We start from the raw sequence: 13,901 nt of genomic DNA on the forward strand, positions 1-13,901 counted from the left end.
GGAATATACAAACATCTGTATTAGAGATAAAATTTACATGCCTTGTTGAGAAACTGAAAGAGCCCAGAATGCCTACCAAAAACACCTCCGTTTTATCAGTGCCACCAGCTGCCCAAGTCATTCAGCACCTGCACAAAGAGGTTACATAGATCCTGCAACTGCTATAAAAACAGAAAAGAATCACTCACTCAGCTTTGCCTTACTCCTGAAAAGACAGCAACTTAAATACAAAGGAAGAGGTCCTAGATAAAGACAGACAGATGAGGGAGCGCATTATGGATCACAGTGAAAACCAGCAATATGGTGATGATGGCCACCTAGCTTCCCTCAAGCTGTATGTATGCATCATGGCAGAGGGGCATTGTCACTAACGATGGAAGAACACAGGGAAGCTTTAGAGATTATTTTTGGTACTCTACCTGGTCACATTGGTAGGAGTGATGCTGGAAGAAATACAACAATGTTTTGAAAAACTACTAAGTGGAAGGACAAGGTGCCGTGATGAGCAGTTAAGCAGTGGGTATCACATCCGTAGGGGATAAGAAATGACAGAACATGTCAAGACAGACTGTGGAAGACCAAGAGAGAGAGTGAGGTAATTCAGAAGGGGTATTAAGTTGAAAGGGTGAAAAAAAGATATTACATAGTCAAATTGACAAGCTACAGGTAAGTGTATTCATCTCAAAGATATGAAATGATGACAGTTCAGGCAGGAGTCTTATGGCTACATAAGAAAGGCTGTCTTTAAAGTGCTACATATAAATAATCAAAAATATTTCTGTTTTTAAAGATGAAGCTACAATTTTTGTCAAATTGAGTAGAATTCTCGCAGCTATTTCTCCTACCACAAGCAGGGCAAAAGTCTCTCTGCTACTGCTAGAAGACAACAAACACAGTTAGAGATGCAGAGACCATCCTATGCCCTGATCCAGAATGCAGCTGGCAGATCAACCTCAGGCAACTTCAAAGCATCTGTTTTTTCCTCTCAGAGCTGCTCTCCTGTAAATCATCTAGTTGAGACTCAGACAGTCTCTCAGTCCTTAACATAAATCTGTATATGTTCCCGAATGTTTTACCTTTTGTTTCACCCAAATCTACTTATTGCCATAAGCCCTGAACTCTCCATCAGGTCATTTTTTTGGAGTTTTTCACTCCCATATTTTTCACCACAAGTCTCAGAAACTTACATGTAACAACTGCAACTGGATTATCTCCCAGGACCTGAGCTGGCTACATTCATACTTGAGCTGTTTCTCAGGAATGCTAAAGTGGAACAATTTATATCATTGTTCTTTGGTGTGGGTTCAACAGGAACAAGTTAACTCTAGCGCCATTTCAACCTTTTCTCAACTATATAATTCCACCACTTCTACATGGTTACTATACATATATGCATAGTTATGAATATGTAAGTAATATTGAGCCTTACTTTTTTTTCTTTTTTTTTTTTTCTTTTTTTTTTTTTTTTCCTAATCCATCCAACAGCCCCAGAAATAGGAAAGGAATTTTTTAAGCAGAGGTTTGTTTCACATCAGACAGGAGAGAACAGACTTGGAAAGCACAAACTGAGAAATTTGCTTTGTATACAAAACTAGCAATAGCCTGTGACAAATGAGATGGGTACTGAGTGTCCTGCTCCTGGTCACTGACAGAGCAGATGGCAAAGCTGAAGACATAAATCTGATCCTAAACTCTTTAGTCCTCCCACATTTGCCTTGTAATACTAACTATCCATCTAATGTACAGGGTTCAAAACCCTTTGCATGTGTATCTATGAAGAGTTAAGAAGTGAAATCTAGCCAGGGCTGGCCAGCACCAGGGTACATTGCACTGCAACATTTGTGACCTTCTCACCGTGGCTATGGACTGCTGAAGCAGTTGACACGAAACAACATTCATGGTGTAGGTTACTGTCATTACTAAGTGCCACCAAGTCCAAGCCTTACTAATATTTTTACCTCAACAGCCCTCAATATAGAACTGAAGAACAGACAGCTCTGTGCAGCACAACAGAAATTAACATTTTCAAACTGACCTTAGAGCAGTACCTATATGAAGGCAAAGACACCATCCAGGCCTGTTCCACAAATGTCGTGCACTGTGGATAAAATCTACACTAGGCAACAACTTCATTTTTTTAAGTAGTTATTTGGCTGCAGCAAGGCACATGGTTGACTAGGATTTTGTATTACTCTTGCTTAATACTTTTCTAAGGAGAAAAATGAAAAAATAAAAAAAATAAAAAATAAAACAAACGAACACCACCACCCCATAAAAATGCCCCCAGGAAAAGATACTTACTTTTTCAACAGCATTTTGACCCCCACAGCTTTAAGCTTATGACCTGCTCTTCCAGAAATCTTCCCACCTTCATGAAAAAGAAGTAATGTGATTCAGCACTTTAAATTTCTCCTTTACCTTCAGTTTACCTGCTCTGTTGAGACGCAATTTACAGTTCTGCTAGATGAAAGTGAAGTTCAGAAAGAAAAACATGGAGTTGCTAAGAAAGCTGCTAAGCTAATTTTTGCCTGCAGCAACAATCATAAATCTACTGTAGAATTAGGCTAAATCTTAACTCTTTCACCTGCAAAACTATGTGGGGAAAAAAAAAATTGCAAAGCCACGTTCAAAACAAATGAATTGTGTTTTTGTGTTTCAGCTTTAAATTTCTCAAAAATGGGGCTTATCCATATTAAGTCCTGCAGTCATAAATGAAACACAAAGTTTTGATAAAGATACACAAGCATGCATGTATGTAACATGCTTATGCACAACATAACATGCTTATGCCCAACTTAAATGTAACATTTAGACCTAATGATGAGTAATTTATAATGTGAAGTAACTGCCAATCAAATTACTCCTTTCTTCACTACAGTGAACATGATATATTTAGTAGTTAGCAACATGGTAAGTGAAAATTAATTAGTAATCCTGGTCTTTACTGATAGACAAATAGATTTTTGGGTTGTTTCCCTCAGTCCTTTTCATTCCACATCTAATCATAGCAAGGCACAGCCTTCTTTCTAAACTTCATTCATCCCTAAAATCTGTTGGTTTGGTTTATTCTTCTTTTGGCTAATATGGAGCAAGGCAGAACTGCCCAAACATAATCACACATTTTAAAATCGTTTCAGCAGGTCCTTTCATCATGTTAGAAATTACCTTGCTTTTTGAGAGAAGCCCAGTTTTTATTTTAGCTCAAACACTACGTGATGATTACACACAAGCATCTACTTAGAAGTACTGTCAGGCAGGACAACTTTGCCCTTAGAGAAAACTGGTAATTGTCTTGTACAGGTTTGACTGTGGGCAAAAACTGAACAAAGGGCCCTATGTGTTTGATAAGCAGCTGGTATTTTGGAGATGTTCTAGTTTACTAAAATAATACTTCTGTAACACACATCCTCTGAAAATCTGAAATCCAGAGAAAGCAACTAGGCTGTTAGATGAAGCACAGATGATGGAGGCTTTTTTTATTTATTACAGAGGAACTGTGAAAGGAAATCCCTGCATGCCTATTAAGTCTTTGTCATGCTATAGAAAACAGCCAGAATTCTACCCTGTTACTCCTCACACCTTAGAAAACTAAAGACCTGAGAGTAAATAGTTTTAGAAGAATAGAAATTTTACTGGAGGTTTTCAAATTTGGACCCGTTTCTAGTTACCTTCGTTGTCCGATGGAAAAGAAAATTTAAAGAAATAAAGATTTGATCTGAATAGCAACTTCACAGCTGCTTTTGTTAGTATGATTGTGCAAAAGGGATGAACAGCCCACTTCCTTGTCTTCCTTGTCTTCCTTGTGGATATGGTTTAGTGGGGACTGTTAGTGTTAGGTCAGAGGTTGGACTTGATGATCTTGAGGTCTCTTCCAACCTAGAAAATTCTGTGATTCTGTGGGCTTCTACTGTTACTGTTAAACACTGAAAGAAACCACCCAGAAGTGGCTATGTTCTCACTGCTAATAACAATCCAACAAGCCACTAGAAAACAGCGTTGTCTGCCCATTCACAGTTCAGTGACAAGCTATCTGCATTTACCCTCTGCTTCTTGGAATCTCTCATTTCCACAGTAAAAGTTTCCAAACACAGTAAGAGCAAATAAACATTTCCTTCTTGGAAATGGAAGTACAGCTCATTAGCAGGCAATGGAAGCCAGCACACTCTTTGGGGACTGCAGATCAAACCTTCTTTCTGCTTCCTAGTTCCAGCAGCAAATGAATGTTCATGTCTTCTTGTTACTTGCTGCTGAGACTAAGCTCCATGCCGATCCTCAGTGCTCATGGAGCAGTTCTGAGAACTGATGGCAGAGCTATAATTGAGGCAGACTGCAGAAAACTACTACATGAGAAACCAGAGTAGAAGGAGCAATGAGGTCTCCATTTCTTCTGCTAGCTTTTACCGACTTAAGCTATAGTTGTCTCTGCAGACATGGCATGGGTCTTTCAGCTACTGTCAACTTGGCTTCAAGGATGTCTCATCAAAATTAAACGGCAGCTTTTTCCCTCTAGTTTTAGGTTGACATTCCAAGAAACCCCACCTTTGTGCAAAACTCTTTCAGGCTCTGAAATAAAAGAACCCGAACTGTAGCAATAGCAGGTCTCCTTGGATATAAGCATGGACAAAGCGGAGCAGTGGCATTAAAACATACACTTGGAGCAAAAGAACTCAAGTTATGGGAAATCACTGAAGTTGTGAAAAACTGAAGTCTTCCACAAACTTTTCTACCATCTGTGTCTTGATTCTTCATATACTTTACAGGCTAGTATTGTACTCAATTCTGTCATCAGTGTCAGTCTGATTCCTCTGAACTGACTGTCACAATCACCCAGGTGTCCTAAAACAAAACCTAGTGCAAGATCACAGGTATTTCCTTCTGGCTCCCTCCCTAAATGGCACTTCTTTCCATATCCATTTGGATTACCCCAGTTGCTAACACAAGGAAATTTCAAACAGGCTGCAAAGAGACATCAACTTTTTCTCTCAAACAAGCACAGGAGAAAAATTCTGATCTTCACAGCATCATAGGATCTCATTTATACCCAGGCAAATGAAAAGCCAGTCACAAGGAAGACAGGCACTTTAAAGGTAACTTTAATTCTTTCTCAGAGCACCTTACCCCTAGATGCCAACCTTTCTCCCCAAGGCACCGTTTTTGCCAAGCATGAGAATGTCTTTCGTCAGACTCTGCCTTTCATCACTGAACAATCCTTTACTATCACCTGTTCAGAAAGGGCCTCACACTTTGCTAAGACAAGTTAGAGCCTTGCTTTTTTGATTCCACTAGAAAAACTGAATGATTCTTTGCACTGGTTTTAAACTGAAAAACAAAGGATTCTTCCTGTGACCCCAAGGCGACCTGGGATGTCAATACTGACCTTTATTCCCCTCCTACGCTGTTTTTTTCTGAGTGGGAAGCAATTAAAAAAAACCAGGCAGCTTGCCTTTTCTGAAGGGGAAGCATAGTGTGTCATCAATGATGAATCAGGTATTGATACAGTTTCCTTGATTTTAAGCATCAAGCAGGAACAAATCACACTAGCCACAAGTGCTGCAGTGGCATGACACACTTTTGCACAACACTCTTGGGCAAAAATAGGCACACCAACTTGGACAAATATGGAAAACTACTATCACCTTCAGTCAGACATGACCAATTGGACTTTGGACTTTGATTTGTTTGGTCTCTGAAAGTGAGAAAACAGCCACACTGGTTTTCCTGGCATTGAAATGCTTTGTCAATCAAAGAAAAGTTTTACTACTTGTTCTGGCTGGCTAGCACAAAACCCCTGAAAGACTTAAACCTATTGTTTAAAGAGCAAGAACAAAACACATCTTATCAGTGTTTGCAGATTGTATGGTTTGTAAGATTTTCATCTAGCTTAATTTTAATTAATTTCTTTATCTTCCTCAAAGCTATCCAGATAGTACAATTTTCAGGTTGGTTGGTTGGCAGGGACTGTAAACACCAAACATACAAATACTTTGATCCATTCTATTTCCCATCGAACTTTCATCCTCTGCCTATAAATGAGTAATGTGCAAACAAATTGCTTGTGTCTACAGCAAGTTCTGACACCTGCAGGCTACGTGAACTGAAATAAGGAACGCAAATATCAAAGGGAAGACACTTGATAACCTTCATGGGTTTTCATCAGCCCTTGAATCAACTGTTTTTACGTGAACTGAGCAATGCTGTCCTTTTTAATCTAGTCTATATCAAGCTTTTCATAAATTACATCTATTTTATGTTCAACAATAAGACAAGGCTGAAGGATATGACAGTTTATCTGGAACATTTAAACCAGGCTTAGCCAGCTGTGCCGTTGAAATCACCCTTTAATGTGACTGCAGGTAGCTTCAACTACTACCCACTGAAGAGATGTCATTCAAGTCAGTATCTACCTAGCTACCAAATTCAGGATTCTGCACAAATACCTTGTAGGCATTTCTCTTCTTTTATTGAAACAAATCTGTACTGACATCTAAGGAAAGCCTACCATCTGTTGGGAGCCAGTGAACCCTTATTATTCCTTATCTGAGATGAGCAGGCATTTAAAGGTCATTTTATTCCCGAATGTTCTTCAGGTTCCTTTCTTTAGATAGCAAAGCAGAGACCTTGTCAGCAAGAAGGTCAAGAACAGTCAAATGAATACTCTTAATATTAGTGGAATAATTGAGTCTAGAATATAATAAGAAAGCTTGACACCATTAAAAAAAAGGCAGGGGAGGAAGGCCAAGAAAATTTCACTTTTTTTTTTTTTTTTTAAATCATCTGTAAAATGAGTCTCAGAGATGTGAAAAATAAAGAAATGAAGTAACTGAATAAAAACCGTCATTATTTTAGCCATTGAAAGGTACAACTTGAGGAGAAAAAACTGTGTGGCTTGGACTTTGATCCTCTTAAATAAGCCCAAATCCACACCCAAGAGGACACGGTAAATGATCATTCACACAAATATTACTGAGGTTGCTGCTGGTTTGCTGTTATCTGAAAACCTCCTCCTGAAATTTTCAGTTTTGATTGCACTAGTTTAGGCTGTGCTAGTTAGTCTCCATTTGTTTTCAGCTGCTCTGCCCTTTATTTAGGAGGGTGTCTTTATTACTGTCTTATACAAACTGTATCCTAATTTAGTTTGTCATCAATATGAAATACTGAAGTATTATTTATAAAGCTCATCATGAACATCTTGCAAACTACACCAAGCTACACAGCATGTGCTTAAATAACTACGACATACAGGGCACTACATAAGCTTTATTTTCTTGCAATAGCAGTGACAAAGAGGTGAAGCATCTTTAGAAGTAAACAGTGAACCACAAGGTGAGGCACTACTGGAAGGTAGGTGGGATGTGACTTGATGCATTTATTGACTTACGTTCTGTGAATAGGTTATGTTCAACAATGGGGATGCTCAAACAGTATTAGCTGGTAATAATCACTGAATGATGATGTTCTGAATGGTATTTGTTTTCTCCTATCTGTTAGGCAGTATTGGTCACTTGCAATCCTCTCTAGCACTTTATTTAATAAGCAGATTGGGAGGAAAAAAAAGAAAACAAAAATCAACCTTTCCCCTGAATGTAACTGCTTACTGCAGGCTAAGTCCCCACCACATTCCCATGGCAGGATTAGGTAGCATCTCCTATTGCAGCTGAACTGCATGGGAATGGTTATTAGGTACACAGCAGCTCACCAGACAGCACAGCTGAGCTTGATTATCAAATGAGAATTTGACCTAGTTTGCCACACTTTAGCATTCTATATTCAAACAGCATAGTAGTAGCTACTATGCAAATCACTGCCAGAATATATTTTCATGAAAATGCTTTTTAATCTTCATTTTGATTATGCAAGTTAGATAAACCCTAAGTGAGAAAACACTCGACTCTCACAGCCCACAGTAAACACTCTACACTTAATTTCCATGAGGCTGTGACTGGGTTCTCCTGAAAGGAAGGAGTTTGCTTTTCCCAGCACCGGAGCAGTAGAAAGAAGAAGTATAAGCAGATGATATGAAACGATAAAGAGGATTTATCCCCTATGGATTTTTAGAACTTTCCGTTTTCTGTGACACTGATGACATTATACAGAAAGCTATTTTTCACTAAAATGACAACTTTTAACACCCTCTCTCATGGTGTGCATCTAATTCAAGAAATATCAAGGAACACTGGAACTGGAGTCCAAGACTCTGCTTTTCACGCTAAGCCATACACATCTACCTCCCAGGAACTATCTGGGCTACAACTGAAGCAACAGCACACTTATAGCAGAGCTATCTTGTGCTTCACAGAGAACACATTCAGGTCTTACTGGGATACTGTACCAGCTTAGCTTCACCCCTACCACACATGCTGGTGTTCATGCCCCACAACACATGCTATAAATAATCACATTCAGACATTTGGTGTGGAATTGTAATATGCCATTTTCAAGATAGTTAAATTATGACTCAAAGTTACTACATAGATTTTCTGACATGGAAAATATTTGCAAAATAATGCAGAAAAGTCTTTAAGGAAGATTTAAGTCATTCTTTATCCTAGCAGAGAGATCTGATTTTTTTTTTTTTTAACGTTTTTAAGTTTTCTGAATGAATGTTGCTACTTTAGATGAGTATTAATGACACAGTGCAAGCAGGATTTGGAAGCCTTTTTAGGCTTTGGAATTATACAGTGACAATCTGTGGAAATTAAACTGTGGAAGACTGGAGCAAGGCTCCTTGTGCCACTGAATTTCTACTGTGAAGCTGAAGCAAGGATCAGCTGGATGAGAGTGAGCAGAGAGCACTCAGAATTAGTGGTAGGCTTCTGTAGGGCTTGCAGAGAATAACAGACTTAGGATTATGCAGTAAAATGGCTGGAAGTTTACTGTATGCATACATTTGTTCCATTTCCTTCCAATACTAAAAAATAAAAAATTTAGTTGTCACAAATATCAGGTTGTGATTATTACTGAATCCACCAACTCGACTGGGCTCATAACTGCAGTGCTACCTGTAACTACCCTGACCTGTAACACCATAATATTTATGGAAGAATTTCAAATAAAATATTTCATTTTCAGATATTTCATTCACTATGCAGCAATTATTTCCCATAATGCAGACGTACTGAAACAAAACGGAACATTTTTCTACACTGAACTCGAAGGAACCAAACCTCTCTCTTTTCCTTTCACTTCCGTTTTTCATTTTTGCTTCTTCTGAGCAAGCTGGTGCACTCAAAATGTTTCAGGAGAGACAAGAAAAATGTCCACACCATGCTGAAGTCCCCAGATCCAGGATGCTGGCTGTACTGGCCATAGATCACACTACCAGGTGCTGACAACGTTCTGCCAGTTTCAACAGTTGTCTCTAGTCCTGCTCTGTATCATCTGCCATGTGTTGCCTTAGAGTGAATCCTCATTCTGATTTCCTGCCTAATTGCTCAATTCAGCATTCATTTACTAGTAGAGTCTCTCTGCCAGAATACCATGTGTTTTTTCATCATTCTGCTTCACTGACAGAACTGGTTGAACAAACAACTATCCATAATTCAGTCACATTTCCATACCTAAAATGCCAAGTTCGGTCCATGGTCATATATAAAAATCCTAATACTAATTGTTTGTAAATATTTCTATCACAGAGCAGTAGAAATACACCAACTCCGATCTTTCTGCAAGTTCAAATAAATTGTAATTTGGTACTATAAATGTACTGGTCGTTATCTGCTACTCATTTGAAAATCTTCCGTTCTGTTAACCCCATGAGAGTACAGACAGACACAGAAACCCTTAGGGCCAACTGTACAAATGCAAACAGTGCAGTTAAGGTGTGCCATCTAAAATTGGTTTTGAATGAATGATAATATCCAATCGTAGGCACACTTCTTTGAGAAGGTCCTTAAATATTTTTTAATGCTCTCCAGCGTTTCTTGTCCACACCAAATATGCAACAATCAAGTCTGAAGCTGCCATGAAAACAAAACTCCCATTGATTTCAAGTGTGATACAGACTTTTATTGAGAACAAGATGCTTAGCTCATCAAGTTCAAACCCTTAATCCAGAAATTAGATAATTTCCAATCAGAACCTAGTAAATACTGAAATGCAGCTCCCGTGTGCAGAGTAACCTTCTGTACTTAGTATGTTAAGAACTAACAGCTGCAGTATGAATCTCAGGAAAAATCATTATTTGTTTTCCTAAGGCCAAACCATGATGCCACAGACGGAAGCAGACTGTGAACTTAACTTTCCTGCCCCTACATTCCAGATCCTTCCAAAAGAAAACCTGGAGTTTTGTAAATGGAGTAACCAACATCAGAAGTACCTGAATACCAAGGATAATTCCATGACCCTCCACAGTTAGATTTCCATAAGCCTACAAATAGCTTGTTCTACAGGGTTCTCTTAGTGATCTCAGCCTAGTTTCTTCAGAGAAACTGCACCGAATAAAGGTGAATGTATTTGCCAATGCTGTACTTGTAACCAAACAAAACTGCGAAATGGACTGCTAGTGCGGATGGATATATCTCAATTAACCTTAAGAATAATCCATCTTAATGAGTTTGCACATGTTCATCCCTTCTCTTTGTGAAGAAAAATTATACAGAAACACACGTTTTTGCTACATATACTTTAAAGACTGGAATTCTTATCCATCCAGTTGGATACCAGGTTATTTCCTTGAACACCTTCACGTTTAAGATTCTATTTACTGTACTTGAAAAACTAAATTCATTCACAGAACACTTATTTACCCTGCTGTTGTGAGAAAACCCAGACCATTTGCTTTTGCATCATTTCCTCTGTTTTCTTGCTCAATATTGCTGAGGGAGCTAGCTAGTATCGTTTCACTGCATGGCTACTTTCAATTACTTTTGAAAGGTCACGGTGACTTTGAGAGGACTGGAAGAAAGCAGATGTTAGTCCTTTCTTCAAGAAGGGCAGGGACGAAGATCCAGGAAACTATAGGCTGTTTATTCTCACCTCACTCGCAGAGAAGGTGATAGAACAAACACACCTGGAAGCCATTTCCAAACACAGGAAGGACAAGAACACAACCGTGAGTAGTCAGCATGGGTTTCCAAAGATGAAATCATGTTGGAATAACGTGGTGACCTTCTATGATGAAGAACAATGGCTCAGTAGATGAGGAAAAGCAAACGTTGCTCATTTTTATGTTATCAAGGTTTTCAACACCGTCTCCTGTGACATCCTCATTGACAAATTGCTAAAGTACAGACTACTTAAGTGGAGGGTGAGGTGGACTGAGGCCTGGCTGAACAGCCAGGCTCAAAGGGTTGTGATCAGCAGCACAAAGTCCAGATGGACCTAAGTCACTAGAGGAATACCGTTTAACATCTTCATCGGTGCTGTGGATGATGGGACAAAGGACACTCTCAGCAAACCTGCAGATGATACAGAACTGGGAGGAACAGCTGGTTGTGCAGCCTTGCATAAACACAGGCTGGAGAAGTGGGACAACAGGAATGTCAGTGAGTTCAAATGGAAAGGCCAAGCCCTGCATCTGGGGAGGAGTAACCCCCTACACCACTACAGGCTGGGGCCTGAATGGCCAGAAAGCAGCTTTATAGAAACATGGGCACACTGGGGAGAGTCCAGCAAAGGACTGATGGGGGAGAAAAGAAATTAGATTCTTCTCAGTGGTGCGTAACAACAGGTCAAAAAGTAACTTCTATTTAGATTTTCATTTAAACATCGGAAAAAGCTGTTTAATCCAAGGGTGATTGAATGCTACAAAGAGGTTGCCCAAAGAGTGCTGAAGAGCCTCCATTCTTAGATATATTTAAAACAACAACAGCCTGAAGTACAGCTGATACTGATTTAAACAGGACGGGTGGACTAGATCTCCAGAGGTTCCTTCCAACCTCAATGTTCTGTGAAAAGCACAACAATGGGGCAGCCCATTCAGCTTTGTCCAGAGAATGATTGGAGAGACAGCTCTGAGTACGCTAAGAGGAAAGCGATGTACTAAACAACATTTGTTCTGGCTAGCGTAACAAGTCTGGCATAACTACATTGCTGCCTGACAGTACGAACACCAGCCAAACCCTCCTCTGCTTCTGGCTGTTCTGTCAAAAGCAGAAAACTTTCCAACTAACTGAAAACATATCAGTGAACTGAAATTCTTCTCTTCCTAATAAGGAAGACTGCTGTACAGACTAGGAGGTGCCAATTCAGAATTTTGTCTTTAACAGAAGTTTCCACTAGATTATAGCGAAATCCCCAAACAGGAAGATTCAAAACAATTGCATTTATCTTGTCAGTCTTTTCTTTAGGGCATCTTAAGCCACAAAAAATTCAGCCCCTGGCATGAATATTCCAATGGTCAAGTCACCAGTATTCAGCCTCTGATATAGCTATTTAGTGGATGGATCATACTGAGCCTTCAACTTTTCCTTAATTCTTTGAATGTCCATTTAAAATAAATTCAACCGCCACTCCACAGAGGGTTGCCAGAAGCCAACTCCAGAGAAGTCGATAGATGCCTCTCAAGACACACTAACAAGGCCAAAATCTGCAGCCCTAAACAAAGGTTGTGAACTGGGAAATGCTCAAAACAATATTTTAAAAACTATCAAATATTAAAACTTTCTGAAATACGAATTCTAAACATAGGGCATAACACAAAACATTTAAACGACCCTGAAGTACTACATAAAGAGAGAGGTTAAAAATGTTCTGTCAGCTTAGTCTGCATTTGCAGAAGTTGGGATTTTCCTTCTATCTTACAGAACAGCTAAAAGGAAAGTTAGGAGAGAGAGCAAAACAAGAAGCACAGAAATTTGAAGAAATAACTGCATTTTGTCTCAAGATTTTTTCTTTAGAATGTCTATGAAACTTACCATTTATTATGTTTAGTGAGTTGTTTTTAAAATTCATAGCTTTTCAAACACTAGCATGTTTCTTCATCACAAAATCTCCAGGTTCATGTTTACACATTTTGCTAAAAATGTAACAGAGTATTAGATAGCCACAATTACATTGAATTTGCCAACGTGAAGTTTGTAAATCTGCCTGGTGGTTGTGGCAGGGTTAAAATGAGGAAGCAACTACCTCTTTTTTGCTAAGACCAGTATGTGTTTGACATGCCATTGTATGAATATTAGGAGAGATTTTTCTAAACTATCATGTCATTTAGCACCATCCCACAATGATCTTTATACTCCCACTGACAGTTTTCAATACCCTTTATTTTGCGTTATACAGACTATTTTGTTTATTCAGCTCACATGTACAGGTCCCGAGAAATACATAAAACTAATGGTATATGAAAATATTTTAAAAACACGTTGCATCACCTGAAAGCAATTTACAATAGCAAAATTACATGTAGATACACTAAAAAATTCTTACCTTGGATTATGGAAAAGGTTGCGTTTCAGTTGGTTAATGCAGCTGGACTTAAGATTAAAAAGTAAAATACTCAACTGAGGACCTGAGAATCATAGACAGAAGAAATTACTTCTTACCTATGACAGTTAATTCAGGCATGCTGGGAGCAGACAGGCAGTAATGACAGGTGCAAGGCAGGGCCTATCTTGTGCTGCAGTTCTATCTCTCCCTCCCTGCCTGCTGCTGCATTTCTCTGCATCTCTCCAGAGGCATGTCTCTCATCCTAAGAATCCTTTCTCTACTTAGACACAACAGTTTTCTACTCCCTGGAAACAAACAAACAAAACCAAAAACACTTAGAAACAAACATCAGTGTGATGAATCCATAAACATGTATTTGTCCTGTAGATGACCTGGTTACTCTCCCAGAAAAAAAATGGTTTGGGTGAAATGTCAACCTTCAATAAAATAGACATATTTTCACAAGTCATCGTAGGAATCAGTTACATTTACAGCTGTTTTTTTTTTTTTTTTTTTTTTTTTTTTTTTTTTTTTTT

General features: G+C 38.8%; 1 long non-coding RNA gene across 2 annotated transcripts in view; it reads right to left on the reverse strand.

Annotated features, from left to right (window-relative positions):
- The window catches only part of LOC118169496, a 149,898-nt gene that overhangs the window by 120,150 nt on the left and 15,847 nt on the right, over positions 1-13,901 (reverse strand). For both annotated transcript variants that reach the window (XR_004752158.1, XR_004752157.1), the window contains exon 4: positions 13,482-13,670. This is a non-coding gene — a long non-coding RNA (uncharacterized LOC118169496). The remainder of the gene's footprint in view (positions 1-13,481; positions 13,671-13,901) is intronic.

Source organism: Oxyura jamaicensis, chromosome 6, assembly GCF_011077185.1.
Source record: "Oxyura jamaicensis isolate SHBP4307 breed ruddy duck chromosome 6, BPBGC_Ojam_1.0, whole genome shotgun sequence".
In the NCBI taxonomy this organism is placed as follows: Eukaryota; Metazoa; Chordata; class Aves; order Anseriformes; family Anatidae; genus Oxyura; species Oxyura jamaicensis.